Source organism: Chiloscyllium plagiosum, unplaced genomic scaffold (assembly GCF_037043375.1).
Source record: "Chiloscyllium plagiosum isolate Xiang-an unplaced genomic scaffold, Cpla_swu_hap1 HiC_scaffold_27, whole genome shotgun sequence".
In the NCBI taxonomy this organism is placed as follows: Eukaryota; Metazoa; Chordata; class Chondrichthyes; order Orectolobiformes; family Hemiscylliidae; genus Chiloscyllium; species Chiloscyllium plagiosum.
In genome coordinates this window covers 79,040,991-79,054,715 of record NW_028270165.1, presented here as the reverse complement: position 1 = coordinate 79,054,715, position 13,725 = coordinate 79,040,991, and the positions used below count along the sequence as shown (strand labels likewise).

Below are 13,725 nucleotides of genomic sequence, written 5' to 3'. Positions count from 1 at the left end.
TTTCTGCCTGTTTTACTGATGTAATCTTTGTTATGTTCTTTGCATGATATTTCATAAATGATATTCGTTTTGGTGGTTGTTTGTATGGTCTCTTTTAGGTTCATTCGCCGCTGTTAAGTGCGTTAGTAGGTTTGTGGGCTACCATGATGCCAAGAGGTTGGAGTAATCTGGAAGTCATTTCAGAGATGCCTTTGTTAGGTAATGTGGCCAGGGTTTCTGGGCACGTCGTGTTTGGTTGTTTGGGTTTATTGTTGAGAAATGAGTGGACTGGGTTGATTGTGTACTTGTTCTTATCGAATATGCTGTGTAGGTATTTCTCTTCTACTGTTCGTAGTTTCTCTGTGCTGCAGTGTATGATGGCTTGTTGAAATAATGTCCTGATGCAGCTTCGTTTGTGGGTGTTGAGATGATTGCTCCTGTATTTGGTTCGTGTCGGTTGTTTTCCTGTCGACACTGGTTTGAAGTTCCCCATTGACTGTTCGCTCTACTGTGACATCTAGAAATGTTTGTTGTTCTCTTTTGTGTATTTTCTGCCAGTAAGGATATTGTTGATGGTATTGTAGGTTTCTTCTAATTTGTTTCATTTTGTGATGACAAAGGTGTCATCCACGCAGCCGACTCAAAGTTTGGGTTGGATAGTTGGGAGGGCTGTTTGTTTGAGTCTCTGCATTACTGCTTCTGCTAGGAACCCTGATACTGGTGGTTTCATGGGTATTCCATTGATTTGTTTGTAGGGCTTGTTATTGAATGTGAAGTGAGTGGTAAGGCACATGTCCAATAGCTTGACAGTGTTATTTTTGCTGATGAAGTAAGTTGGCGCTGTTTGGTATTTGTGCCTTTGGTTCTTCTAGTAATGTATTCAGTGTTTCTTTGGCCAGGTTAATGTTAATGGATGTGTACATGGCTATTACGTCAATGCAGGCCATCCTCTTCTATCTTGGGGTCTTTGGTGTTCAGGAATTCTTGGGTGGAGTGAATGGAGTGGTATGAATCTTCTACTCAGTGTTTTACTATTCGGTGGAGTTCCTTGGCTAGTCTGTACAATGGTGTCCCAGGTAGTGAGACTATGGGTCTGAGAGTGATAAAATCATTTTCTACCAAACCCCTACAACAGGATATTAGCAACTCACAAATTACTATTTCCATGGAGTGGAGGGGGATGTAAAGTGTTGGATTCACAGAGGAGGCGGTTTTCTGAGTGTGAAGCTAAAATGAAACCCCGTGCTTTGCTTGAACTCAAACTGCATTGACTTGGAGGAGAGCGAAGGGAGTTTGCAAAGTATCCACCCCTCCCCACATGCCTCAACTGCAGGGCAAGCGCAAGGAACTCCACCAAATAGTAAAATACTGAGTAGAAGACTCACACCACTACATTCACTGCCAGCCCATTGTCTGCACCCCCCCCCCCAGCCTTTGTGGATGTCACAACGTGGAAGCAGGTCTGTCAGTTTCAGAGTGAAACTCCCTCCCTTTGGGCAACATCTGGGAGCAAAGCAATGTCTCCCCCTTTCCATTCCTCAATCTTCGGGGGGGGTGGGGGGCGAGGAGAAGGGGGAGAAGGAGAGAGAGAGACGCTGTTTATTTGGAGTCAATCCAGGGAGGGAGCAGACTTTGCAAAGGTGCTCAGATGCTCTCTGTCCCTCCTAAAGGTATTTCATTGTATATTCCCTCCGTTTGGCACGTATACAGTTTGCACCTTAGAAGAGGATTACTTCTTTCCTCATGTTCACAATTAAAAGGGTAGTTTTCATGGAACTGAGCAGCATTTAAGGGATTGGCACTTTGATTTCAAATGTAGACATATGTTACTTCATATGGTGTAGATCTGATATTATTGGCTGTTAAAGCTTCGTGGCAATTATTCTTTGTCTAATGTAGTAATGGAGTCACATACTGTATTTCTTGTCATCTTTTTATTTACTAGGACAGCAGGAAATCATTTAGCAACTTTACTGGCTTTCCTTTCTCAAGCAGCCTTGACATTTCATTATTATGTCCTTGACTCAGCTCCATTTTCAACACCTTCGTAGGCAGCTTGTTCCAGCTCATTGTCACCGAAATGAAGTTTTCCTCCATACACACTTAAGGCTATCTGGCTGCATGAGGGTTTTCAGGTTTCAATGTCCTAGATAATATGTGATCAGGCATCTGGCAAACTACAGGAATTGCCACCTATTTTACATTATTTAACTGTACTGACAAGAATCACTTACTTCGTGAATTTCTTTTGCAGGAAAACAGGCGGAAAGAAATCTGGAAACAATTAATACATCGACTTCTGGCAGAGCTACTTGATTCATTGGGACTTGAATATCAGCCGCCTCCAATACAGAAGAAACGTTTGCTTTTGTTAGCTTGAGAGATTTTGGACTCGAGTGTGGCAGGAAGAATACTGAGACACCCGAGTGAGGAAGATACAGTGCCCTGACTGAAAAGTGCTTCAAACCATTTACTCAGCTTGGGGGATCAATCTCACCTGTCATGTTGGGGACAGGTTCTGTGTACCTGTTCTGTTTTAATTTCAAATCCAGAGTGACACAAGGAAAGCTCGTCCCCATGGGGAAACCATGGAAATGTGAAGTTTGTGGGAAAGGGTTCCTTTCCCCCTCGATGCTAGAAACTCACAGACGCGTTTGCACTAGGGAGAGGCCATTCTCCTGCACCGACTGTGGGAAGGGATACAGTTGGCTGTGCAATCTGCTGGCACGAGCGGGTCCACACGGGAGAGAGGCCATTCACCTGCTCAGAGGGCGGGAAGGGGTTCATCGATTCTTCTGGGCTGCTGACCCACCAGTGGGTCCACACTGGAGACAACCTGCTCACCTGTTGTCAGTGTGGGAAGGGCTTCACCAGCTCCTCCGGCTTCACCAACTCCTTCTACCTGCGATGGCACATGATCTGCCACACTGGCGAGATCATGTGCCATCGCAGGGGGATTGAAGGAACGATGGCCAGGTGCCTTTATCAACTGGACTATCATCCCAGTTCTGGGCACTCCCAGGTTTGCATCCCTTCATGGCAGATGGCGGAATTGGAACTCAGTCAGAAATCTGGAGTTCAGAATCTAACGATGAAACCATTTTCAGGGCAAAATCCAAAATCCCTGTCTGATTCACTTTAGGGAGGGAAACTGCCATTGCGGGAACTGCCACTCAGTTGTCCCAGCTGCATCCTTTATCTGATCTGGCCTACACGTGACCCCAGACACATAGCAGTGTGGTTGACTCTTGACTACCTTCCGTCATGCATGGGGAATGAGTGGGGAGAAATTTATTTGGATACAGTGCGTGGGTTGAAATTGCTGAGTGAGGCAATTCCTGTGGGTTAAGGTTGGACCAAGGATCCAATTACAAAGGGACAACTCTGTGCTGACCAATAGTAAAGAAAGTGGAGGGTGGGGTGTGTTTTCTGTTTGACCTTAATCCATTTTAAAATGAAATAAGCTACTTTTCATACACTGTTTTACTAGGGAGATCTGAAGTTGGGGCATAATAAAGGTTACCTGACTTACCATCGGATTCAGACATTGAAATATGAGATCCAACAGGTTTTTGTTTTCAAGCTGCCCATTTCTTTCAGCCTCCTGCACTAAGTTTCCAATGTTGTGTGTCAGAAGCAACAGTGAATCTATAGTTAGTATTGTCAGAAACTGTTACGTTTTTCACCTCTGCAGATATTGCATCTGGGGGACGGGGTTTCAGGTACATAGATCTTTGAAAGTTGCATCACCACTAGACAGGGTGGTTAAGGTGGTGTTTAGCGAACTTGCCTTCATTATTCAGAACACTGAGTGTGGGAGTTGGGACGTCATGTTGAGTTGTACAGGATTTTGCTGAGGCCACTTAGAGTACTGAGTACAGTTCTGGTAGCCCTGTTATAGAAAGAATACTATTCAAGAGGGTTTGGAAAAGATTTACCAGGATGTTGCCAGGACTGAAAGGTTTAAGTTATAAGGAGAGGCTCGGACTTTTTTCACTGGAGTGTAGGAGTTGAGGGGTGACATTATAGAGACTTATAAAATCATGAGGGTTGTAGGTAAGGTGAATAGCAAATGTCTGTTCCTTAGTGAAGGAGAATTAAAAACTAGGAGACGTTTTTTAAGGTGAGAGGAGAGAGATTTAAAAAGAACCTGAGATAAGCTTTTTCCACAGAGTGGTTTGTGAGTGAATGAAGTTCCAGAGAAAGTGGTAGAGGCAGGTACAAGTTACAATATTTAAAAGACATTTGGATGGTGTTATGAAAGTGTAGGTATGCACTGTACCTTTGAGAGAAAGATGAAGTGAGCAAGGACTGACTGAAAGCACAGAGTGTGGTGAAGAATTTTAAGATGTAACATTTGGTTGAAACAAATAGCTGGAGTTGCATTGCCATGGAACAAAAACAAATTCCAATTGGACCAATCAGTTTAAATTATGCCACTGATACCAAAATCCTATTGAATTTTAATTTTACTGTTTGGAATGACACCAAACCAATGAAATGATCTGACATTTTGGGGTATAAAACTAAACATTTTGAACAGTTACAGGGGAAACAGCAAAGAGCAGCCAAGCAAACAGGTTCTTACATTTCTATCATTGGTGAACCAAATGAGACATTTTTACTGATAGCTGCATAATGATCTTCCCGCTGGATTTTTTTTCAGGGCAAACAGTTTCTGGTGGGAGAAATCCTGTATCCTGGGAAGGTGCGTAAATAAGAAAAAGGGCTGTTGAAAGCATTTTAACTGTGGAACCACCAGCTTTCATGGGAGCAGTGCATTTATCAAAAACATTTCTGAGGAATTGTGTATAACTGCGAGACTGAAAATATTTTCCCCACTGAACGTTACGCGGACACTGAGAATGTTACACATTATAAAGTGTGTTCCGGAGAAATGGAGGAGGATTGAACTTGCCAATGTGAACCAAACTTTGCAGAGAAAGGAAATTTCCCAGGACAGAAGAGGTTGATGGAAGTCAATAACTGTCACATTATTTGATGAAAATAACAGCTTGTATGGGGAGATTACTGGGCATCCCAGAAGATTTGTACAGAACATGAAAAATCTTTTTTTTCTGGGTGTCCAGACCAATATTTATTCCTCAATCAAAATCACAAAAATAAATTATCGTATCAGTATCACATTGTTAACTACATTAAATATTTTTTATAAATGTTAGTGGAATGTCAATGTTTTTTAAAATACATATTTTTATTGAAAATTTAACATTTTTACAAACTTCCAAAATAAAAAAAACACTAATATACAATTAAATAAATAATAACCAAAACCTGTCAAACAAAAAGAAAAGATAAAGAAAAAGTCAAAACTTAACTAACTACTAATCTAACATATAACTAACCAGAGCGTATAATAAAATATCTTAAGTTACTCAAGGGAAAAAAAGGATAACATAGTAATTAAATAGTGAAGTACATGCTCAGAACGAATTAACATCAAGTCATAATAAAACCCGTATTCATGTGGGATTCCTGTCCCAAGGGGCCCCGGACCGGCCAGAACCGCTACCCCAACTAGATGAAAGCCCTTGACAAAATGGCTGAAATATCTATATCTATGTAATTCAGAAAGGGCTGTTATATTTTATAGAATAATTCAGTTTTTTAGTGCACATATTTGTAAGGAAGTCAAGGGGAATATATTCCATGATTAACCTGTGCCAATTCGGAAGTCCTGGAGGGTCCTCAGCTACCGAGTTTACTAAGATATTTTTCCTTGCACAAAAGGAGAGAATGGAAAATAATTTCATCCCGTGCACATCCAGGGAAGGCAAGCTCGAAAAGCCCAGAAGAAAAAACACTGGATCTACTCTAATTTCCGTTCCCAAGATTTCTGTCAAAGCATTTGCTACTCTGACCCAGTATTTACAGATCTTATGACATGTCCATAAGCAGTGTGTGAGAGTGCCCACCTCTATTTTACATTTGGGACAAATTGGAGATGCTCCTGCCCTAAATTTTGCCAATCATCCTAGTGCTATATGAGTCCTATAGAGTATTTTTAACTGCCAAGTTCTAATGTACCATGTCTTCTGACACTTCGTTATGTAATAAATGATAGAGAGTGCTGACTGAGGGTAAATACATTGGCCACAACACTCTACGTTCTCTACCTGATTTATAAAGGCTATCTAATAATGTAGAGCTGAAAATGTATTGCTGGAAAAGCGCAGCAGGTCAGGCAGCATCCAGGGAACAGGAGAATCGACGTTTCGGGCATGCTGCCTGGATGCTGCCTGACCTGCTGCGCTTTTCCAGCAACACATTTTCAGCTCTGATCTCCAGCATCTGCAGACCTCACTTTCTCCTATCTAATAATGTAGTCTTCTGTATGTAATCTCGAATCTGGAAGTATCAAAAGAGGTCTCCATTAAGTAGTCCAAATTTCTGGTGCAGCTGTTCTGGTGCAGACCCCCTCATCAAACAGATCCCCTAAACAGGAGATACCCCTGGACCTCCAGGATTTAAATGTGGCATCTGTGAGCCTCATGCCCCCATTATAGGAGTATAAGGGGAGGTTTTATGTGAATTATCCTCGTTTTGCTGTATTATCTTCCAGGCTTTAATTGTGTTTAATACTACAGGGTTTTTACAATGGTCCATAATGACTTTCATCTTATCTAAAGATGAGGTAAATGAGAGGGCACTTTACTTGAGAAGCCTCGATGTCCAGCCAGATTGATTGTGGGTCAGACGCTCCCAATCGGCTATGTAGCTTAAAAGGGAACTCAGCTGATACTTCCTAAAGTCTGGAAAATCCAGCCCTCCCCTTGCCTGTGGAAGCTGTAGCTTCCTTAACTTAATGAGGGGCCGTCTATGACTCTAGATGAAAGAACCAAGTCAACCATACAATTTGCGCAGTGCTGGCCTCAGCAGTATCATTGGGAGCATTCTCATAGGGTATAAGAGACGGGGCAAGACATTCATTTTAATTAGAGTTATTCTACCTAGTCAGGAAATTGGAAGGTCTCCCCAGCATGAAGGTCCTGCCTTATCCTTTCCAATAGATGCACAAAATTGGCCTTTTACAGCTGGCCAAATACTGGGGTGATAAAAATACCTAAATATAAAAAAAAAACCCAGAGACCACTGAAAGGGAAAGTGAGATCCGTCCAATAAGTGGGACATACTAGCAAGGCCACCCATCGGCATAGCCTCTGATTTTGAGAAATTAATTTTGTAGCCTGAGAATGCATTAAATAAATTAATAACTTGGATCAGGCGGGGCACAAACATCAAAGGATTACTAAGAAAAAGGAGAACATCACCTGCATAAAGGGTAATTTTATGTTTACCCGTGCCAACCCTCGGGGCCATTATATTAGAGTCCGCCCGTACAGCTTCCACTAGTGGCTCAATTATTAGCGTGAATAGCAACGGTGAGAGGGGACATCCCTGACGGCAGCCCTTACCCACATTGAAGCTATCCGAGCCTAAGCCATTGGTGATCACAACTGCTTTGGGGTCATTATACAATGTTGAGACCCATTTAGCAAATACCTTTCCAATGTATAGAACAGGTTTGACCATTCAACCCTGTCAAATGCCTTCTCTGCGTCCAATGAGACTACTATTCCCGGTATTCTTTCCTGATGACAGACTTGGATCACATTCAAAACCCTTCTAATATTATTAGATGATCTACAGCCCTTGATAAACCCTGTCTGGTCCTCTTTTGGTTAATGTTTAAGAAAGAATTTTAAAATCTACATTTAGCAAGGATATTGGTCTGTATGATGCACAATCTTCTGGGTCCTTTCCTTTTTTGAGAATGAGGGAGATATTCGTCTCTTTCAACGAAGGCAGAAGGCAGCCCTGACTATATGAATAGTTGTACATGTCCATAAGTGGACCAGTTTATACTCCTATAAACTCTTTGTTTTATTCTAATCCATATAACCTGAAATCCATCTGGACCAGGTGCCTTACCACTCTGGAGCTGCCTGATTGCATCAAGTATTTCCTGAGCTGAAAATGTGTTGCTGGAAAAGCGCAGCAGGTCAGGCATCCAGGGAACAGGAGAATCGACATTTCGGGCATAAGCCCTTCTTCCTGAAGAAGGGCTTATGCCCGAAACGTCAATTCTCCTGTTCCCTGGATGCTGCCTGACCTGCTGCGCTTTTCCAGCAACACATTTTCAGCTCTGATCTCCAGCATCTGCAGACCTCACTTTCTCCTCAAGTATTTCCTGGGTTGTTAGGGGAGCATTCAGGACTGACACCTGTTCCGGGGTTAGGTCCGGAAAGACCAGGCTTTTAAAAAAAACATGACTGCATCTTCCTGGCTCTATCTTCACAATCCTGCGATTTATACAAATCAGAGTAAACGTTTCAGAAGATTGTGTTGATCCTTTTATGATTGTGAGTCAGAGTACCAGCACTTTCCCTAATGGATGTGATAGCTTGTGGGGCCTTTTTTTGCCTTGCGAGAAACGTTAGATATCTACCAGGCTCATCGCCAAATTCATATAATCTTTGCTTTGCAAATAATATTTCCCTCTTTGCCGTTTGGGTAATCACGGTATTCAGGGCTGTCCTAAGGGCTGTAATCCTTTGTAATTTAGCAACAGAGGGCCTATCAACATACACTGTTTCAGCTGCCTTTCAGCGAGTCTCAAGTAGACGCTGTTAATCTCCCTTTTGTTTTTTCTGGGTCGCCAAGTATGAAATGATCAGACCCCGCGCATAAGCCTTAATGGTCTCCCACATCATCGACGGGTTACTAGCCGTACCTGAATTAATTTCCAAAACGGTTTTGAATTCTTGAGAGAAATATTTTACAAATTACTATCCTTCATTAAGAAAGAATCCATACGCCAATGTTGGGGGGCCGTCTCATTGTTCCTAGTCTTGATTTCCATAGTCACTGCAATGTGATCAGAAATTATTATATTACCTATTTTGCAGGATAATATGGAATTCAAAAAGGTCGAGGGGGCAAAAAACATATCAATTCTAGTGTGACACCTATATGGATTAGAATAAAAAGAGAAATCTCTGCTTGCAGGTGGATGCACCTCCACACATCTACTAATCCTAACTCTTTATTCAAATCCACCAATTGCCTGGATCTGTGGGATACACCCGTAGTATTCTTGGGTATCCTGTCTATCTCCGGGTCCATAATGTGCTTAAAACCTCCCCCTATAATTGTAAAACGAGCCCCGAGAGCCATCAGTTTGGAGAAAGCTTCCATTATAAATTTGAAAGGATGCATCGGGGGACAATACAGATTCAAAATCCCATATTCCTCTCCATTTATAAGGGCTTTAATCAATATGTACCGTCCAGATTAATCTTTTATCTGACTTAGGATTTTGAAAGGGAGATTCTTCCGAATAAGAATAACTACTCGCCTACTTTTTGAATTGAAAGATGAAAAGAAGGCCTGATCAAATCCACCCTGTTGTAATTTCAAGTGTTCTATTTTTTAATAGATATTTTTATTAGAAATTTAACATTTTTACAAGTTTACAAAAATAAACAAAACTCTCAGATATAAACATTGATATACAATTAGCTCAAATATACAATAGCCAAAATTTAACAAAAAACAAACAAAAAAAAAAACGGAAAAAAAACAAACAAAACTCAACCATCTACTAATCTAACCTACAACTAACCAGGGTGTATATTTAAGTCTCTTACATGCTCGGAATGTGTTAGCATCAGATGTAATAAAACCTGTATTCGTGCGGGATTCCTCCCCTGAGGGGCCCCGGACCAGCCAGGTTTGTAATCTCAATTAAATAATAGCCGAAATATCTGTATTTATGTAATTCAAAAAGGGCTGCCATATTTTATAAAATAATTCAATCTTTCGGTGCACCATATTTGTAAGGAAGTCAAGGGGAATACATTCCATAATTAGTCTGTGCCAATTTGAAAGTCCAGGGGGGCCCTCAGCCGCCCAGTTCACCAAAATATTTTTCCTTGCACAGAAAGAAAGAATAGAAAATAGTCTCTTCCCGTACGTGTCCAGGGAGGGAAAGTTCGAAAAGGCCAAGAGGAGAGATACAGGGTCCACTTTAATTTCCGTTCCTAAAATTTCTGTCAGGGTACTTGCTACTTTAGTCCAATATCTACGGATCTTATGACAGGTCCATGAGCAATGTACAAGAGTGCCCACCTCTATTTTACATTTAGGACACATTGGAGATGCTCCTGCCTTAAATTTTGCCAATCGAACGGGTGCTATATGGGCCCTATGAAGTATCTTCAGCTGGATAGCCTGGGTTCTGTTACAAATAATAATTCTTCTAGCATTTTCCCAAATATCATTCCACGTTTCTGTGGAGATGTCTAGTCCCAGATCCTGATCCCATGTTTTAAGCAGATTATCCATATCTCCCGATACTTCATCATGTAGTAAATGATAAAAGTACTGACGGAAGATACCCCCACTGGTCGTAGGACACTACATTCTCTATCGGATTTATAAAGACTATCTAATAACGTAGTCTTCTTCTGTATATAATCTCGAATTTGGAAGTATCGAAAGAGGTCTCCATTGGGTAATCTGAATTTCTGACGCAGCTGTTCGAAAGACATCAGGACCCCATCTTTAAATAGATCCCCTAGACATGAGATACCCCTGGATCTCCAGAGTTTAAAAGTGGCATCTGTTAACCCCGGTTGGAATCCCCATGCTCCCACTATCGGTGCATAGGGGGATGTTTTATGTGAATTGCCCTCATTTTGCCGCATTATATTCCAAGCCTTGATTGTATTTAGTATTATAGGGTTTTTACAGTGATCTGTAATGATTTTCCTCTTGTCTGAGAATAAAAGGTTAATAAGTGGGTATTTTACTTGAGAGGCCTCGATGTCCAACCAGATTGATTGTGGATCAGACAAGACCCAATCAGCTATGTAACTTAATAGGGAACTTAACTGATATTTCCTAAAGTCTGGGAAGTCCAATCCACCCCTTGCCTGTGGAAGCTGTAGCTTCTTCAGCTTAATGAGGGTCCGCCTATGATTCCAGATAAAGGAACCCAGCCAGCCATATAATTTACATAAAGCCGTCCTCGGCAGCATCACCGGAAGCATTCTCATAGGATATAGGAGACGGGGCAGGACATTCATTTTAATTAGTGCTATTCTACCCAACCAGGAAATTGGTAGGTCTCTCCATCACTGGAGGTCCTGCCTTATCCTTTCCAATAAATACACAAAATTAGCCTTATACAACTGACCAAATACTGGAGTAATAAAAATGCCTAAATATAAGAAGTCCTCCAGGGACCAGCGAAAGGGAAAAAGGGATCCGTCCGCTAAGCGGGGTATCATAGCAAGGCCACCCATTGGCATAGCCTCCGATTTTGAAAAATTAATTTTATAGCCTGAGAACGTAGTAAATGTATTAATAACTTGGATTAAGTGAGGTATGGACATCAGAGTGTTACTGAGGAATAGAAGAACATCATCTGCATAAAGGGTAAGTTTATGTTTACCTGTACCAATCCTTGGGGCCACTATATTAGGATCAGCTCGTATAGCTTCTGCTAGTGGTTCAATTATTAGCGTAAATAACAATGGCGAGAGGGGACATCCCTGACGGCAGCCCCTACCCACACTGAAGCTATCCGAACCTAATCCATTGGTAACCACAACTGCTTTGGGATCACTATACAATGTTGAGACCCATTTGGTAAACACCTGACCAACGCCAAACCTTTCCAATGTGTAAAACAAATATGACCATTCGACCCTATCAAATGCCTTTTCCGCGTCTAATGAAACCACTACTCCTGGTATCTTTCCCTGATGACAAGCTTGAATCATATTCAGAGCCCTTCTAACATTATTGGATGATCTACGGCCCTTAATAAACCCCCGTCTGATCCTCCTTTATAATATGTGGCAGTATCCTTTCTCGTCTCAGTGCTAACATTTTAGAGAGGATTTAAAAATCTACATTGAGCAAGGATATTCGTCTGTATGATGTACAATCTTCTGGGTCCTTTCCTTTTTTAAGGATAAGAGAGATATTTGCCTCTTTCAGCGAAGGCGGGAGACAGTCCTGACTATATGCATAGTTATACATGTCCATAAGTGGACCAGCCAGTATTTCTGTAAATTCTTATAGAATTCAGCTTGAAAACCATCTGGGCCCGGCGCCTTACCATTTTGAAGTTGCCTAATTGCATCAAGTATTTCTTGGAGTGTAAGAGGAGCATTTAGGACCGATACTTGTTCCGGAGTTAGGCCTGGAAAAGTCAAATTTTTAAAAAATGACTGCATCCTCTTCATCCTATCTTCACAATCCTGTGATTTATATAACTCAGAATAAAATTCTCTAAAGATCGCATTAATCTTTTTGTGATCATGAGTCAAAATACCCATACTTTCCTTGATAGATGTAATAGTCTGAGGGGCCTTTTTTTTCTTTGCAAGAAATGCTAAGTATCTACCCGGTTTGTCACCATATTCATATAACCTTTGCTTTGCAAATAATATTTCCCTCTTAGCCGTTTGAGTAAGCGTAGTGTTTAGAGCTGTCCTAAGAGCTGTAATCCTTTGCAATTTAATAATAGAAGGTCTATCAGTGTATGCTGTTTCAGCCGCTTTTAAGCGGGCTTCAAGCAGACGCTGTTGTTCTCCTTTAATTTCTTCTGGGTCGCTGAGTAGGAGATGATCAAGCCTCGCGTGTAAGCTTTGATGGTCTCCCACATCATTGACGGGTTGCTAGCTGTACCTGAATTAATTTCTAAAAAAGTTTTAAATTCTTGAGAGAAGTACTTTACAAATTTACTATCTTTCATTAGGAAGGGGTCCATACGCCAATGCCGAGGGGATGTCCCATTGTTCCTCGCCTTAGTTTCCATATATACAGCAGCGTGGTCAGAAATTGCTATACTACCTATTTTACAGGATGATATGGAATTTAAAAAAATCGAGGGGGCAAAAAACATATCAATTCTGGTATGACATTTATGTGGATTAGAGTAGAAAGAAAAATCTCTGCCCTGTGGATGAAGACATCTCCATACATCTACTAATCCTAATTCTTTGTTCAGATCCATCAATTGTCTAGATCTGGGAGATACTCCTGCAGTACTCTTGGGAATCCTATCTATTTCCGGATCCATAATACAATTAAAGTCTCCCCCTATAATTATATGACGGGCATCAAAAGCCATCAATTTTGAAAAGGCTTCCGTTATAAATTTAAAGGGGTGTGCAGGGGGGGCAGTACAAATTTAAAATCCCATATTCCTCTCCATTTATGAGGGCTTTAATCAAGATATATTGTCCAGATTCGTCTTTTATCTGCTGTAGGATTTTGAAAGGGAAATTCTTCCGAACAAGAATAACAACTCCCCTGCTTTTTGAGCTAAAAGAAGAAAAAAAGGCCTGATCAAATCCACCCTGTCGTAATTTCAAGTGTTCTTTATCTGACAGGTGTGTCTCCTGTAGGAGAGCTATATCAACTCTTTCCTTCTTAAGATTTGATAATATTTTCTTCCTTTTGACTGGCGAATTACTCCCCTTGACATTCCAGGTGCACCACTTAACCGACTGATCAACCATAATCCTCTGGGCCAATCCAAGACCCCTCGGGAGGGGGAACCCTATCCAGAACATCCCGAGCGTAGAACATATAAAATTTACAAAAATAAAACCTCTTTAATACACCCACAACAATACAATAAAAAACTATTTCCAAATAAAAAAAATATAAAACGTATCTAAGTGGAGACTTTCCCCCTTGTTCCCA

The 13,725-nt window shown here is 41.1% G+C and overlaps 1 protein-coding gene across 9 annotated transcripts in view; it reads left to right on the top strand.

Moving 5' to 3' along the window:
* The window catches only part of LOC122543561 (uncharacterized), a 696,117-nt gene that overhangs the window by 882 nt on the left and 681,510 nt on the right, over positions 1 to 13,725 (top strand). For 3 of the 9 annotated variants that reach the window (XR_015751537.1, XR_015751536.1, XR_006310096.2), the window contains exon 2: positions 2,234 to 2,851. The exons of 3 other annotated variants lie outside the window; for them this stretch is intronic. The gene's annotated coding sequence lies outside the window, so the exon portion shown is untranslated. Of the gene's footprint in view, positions 1 to 98; positions 199 to 2,233; positions 2,852 to 4,645; positions 5,122 to 13,725 lie in introns of those variants that run through there. 3 more of the 9 variants (XR_015751534.1, XR_015751533.1, XR_015751535.1) reach the window with 3 other exon arrangements.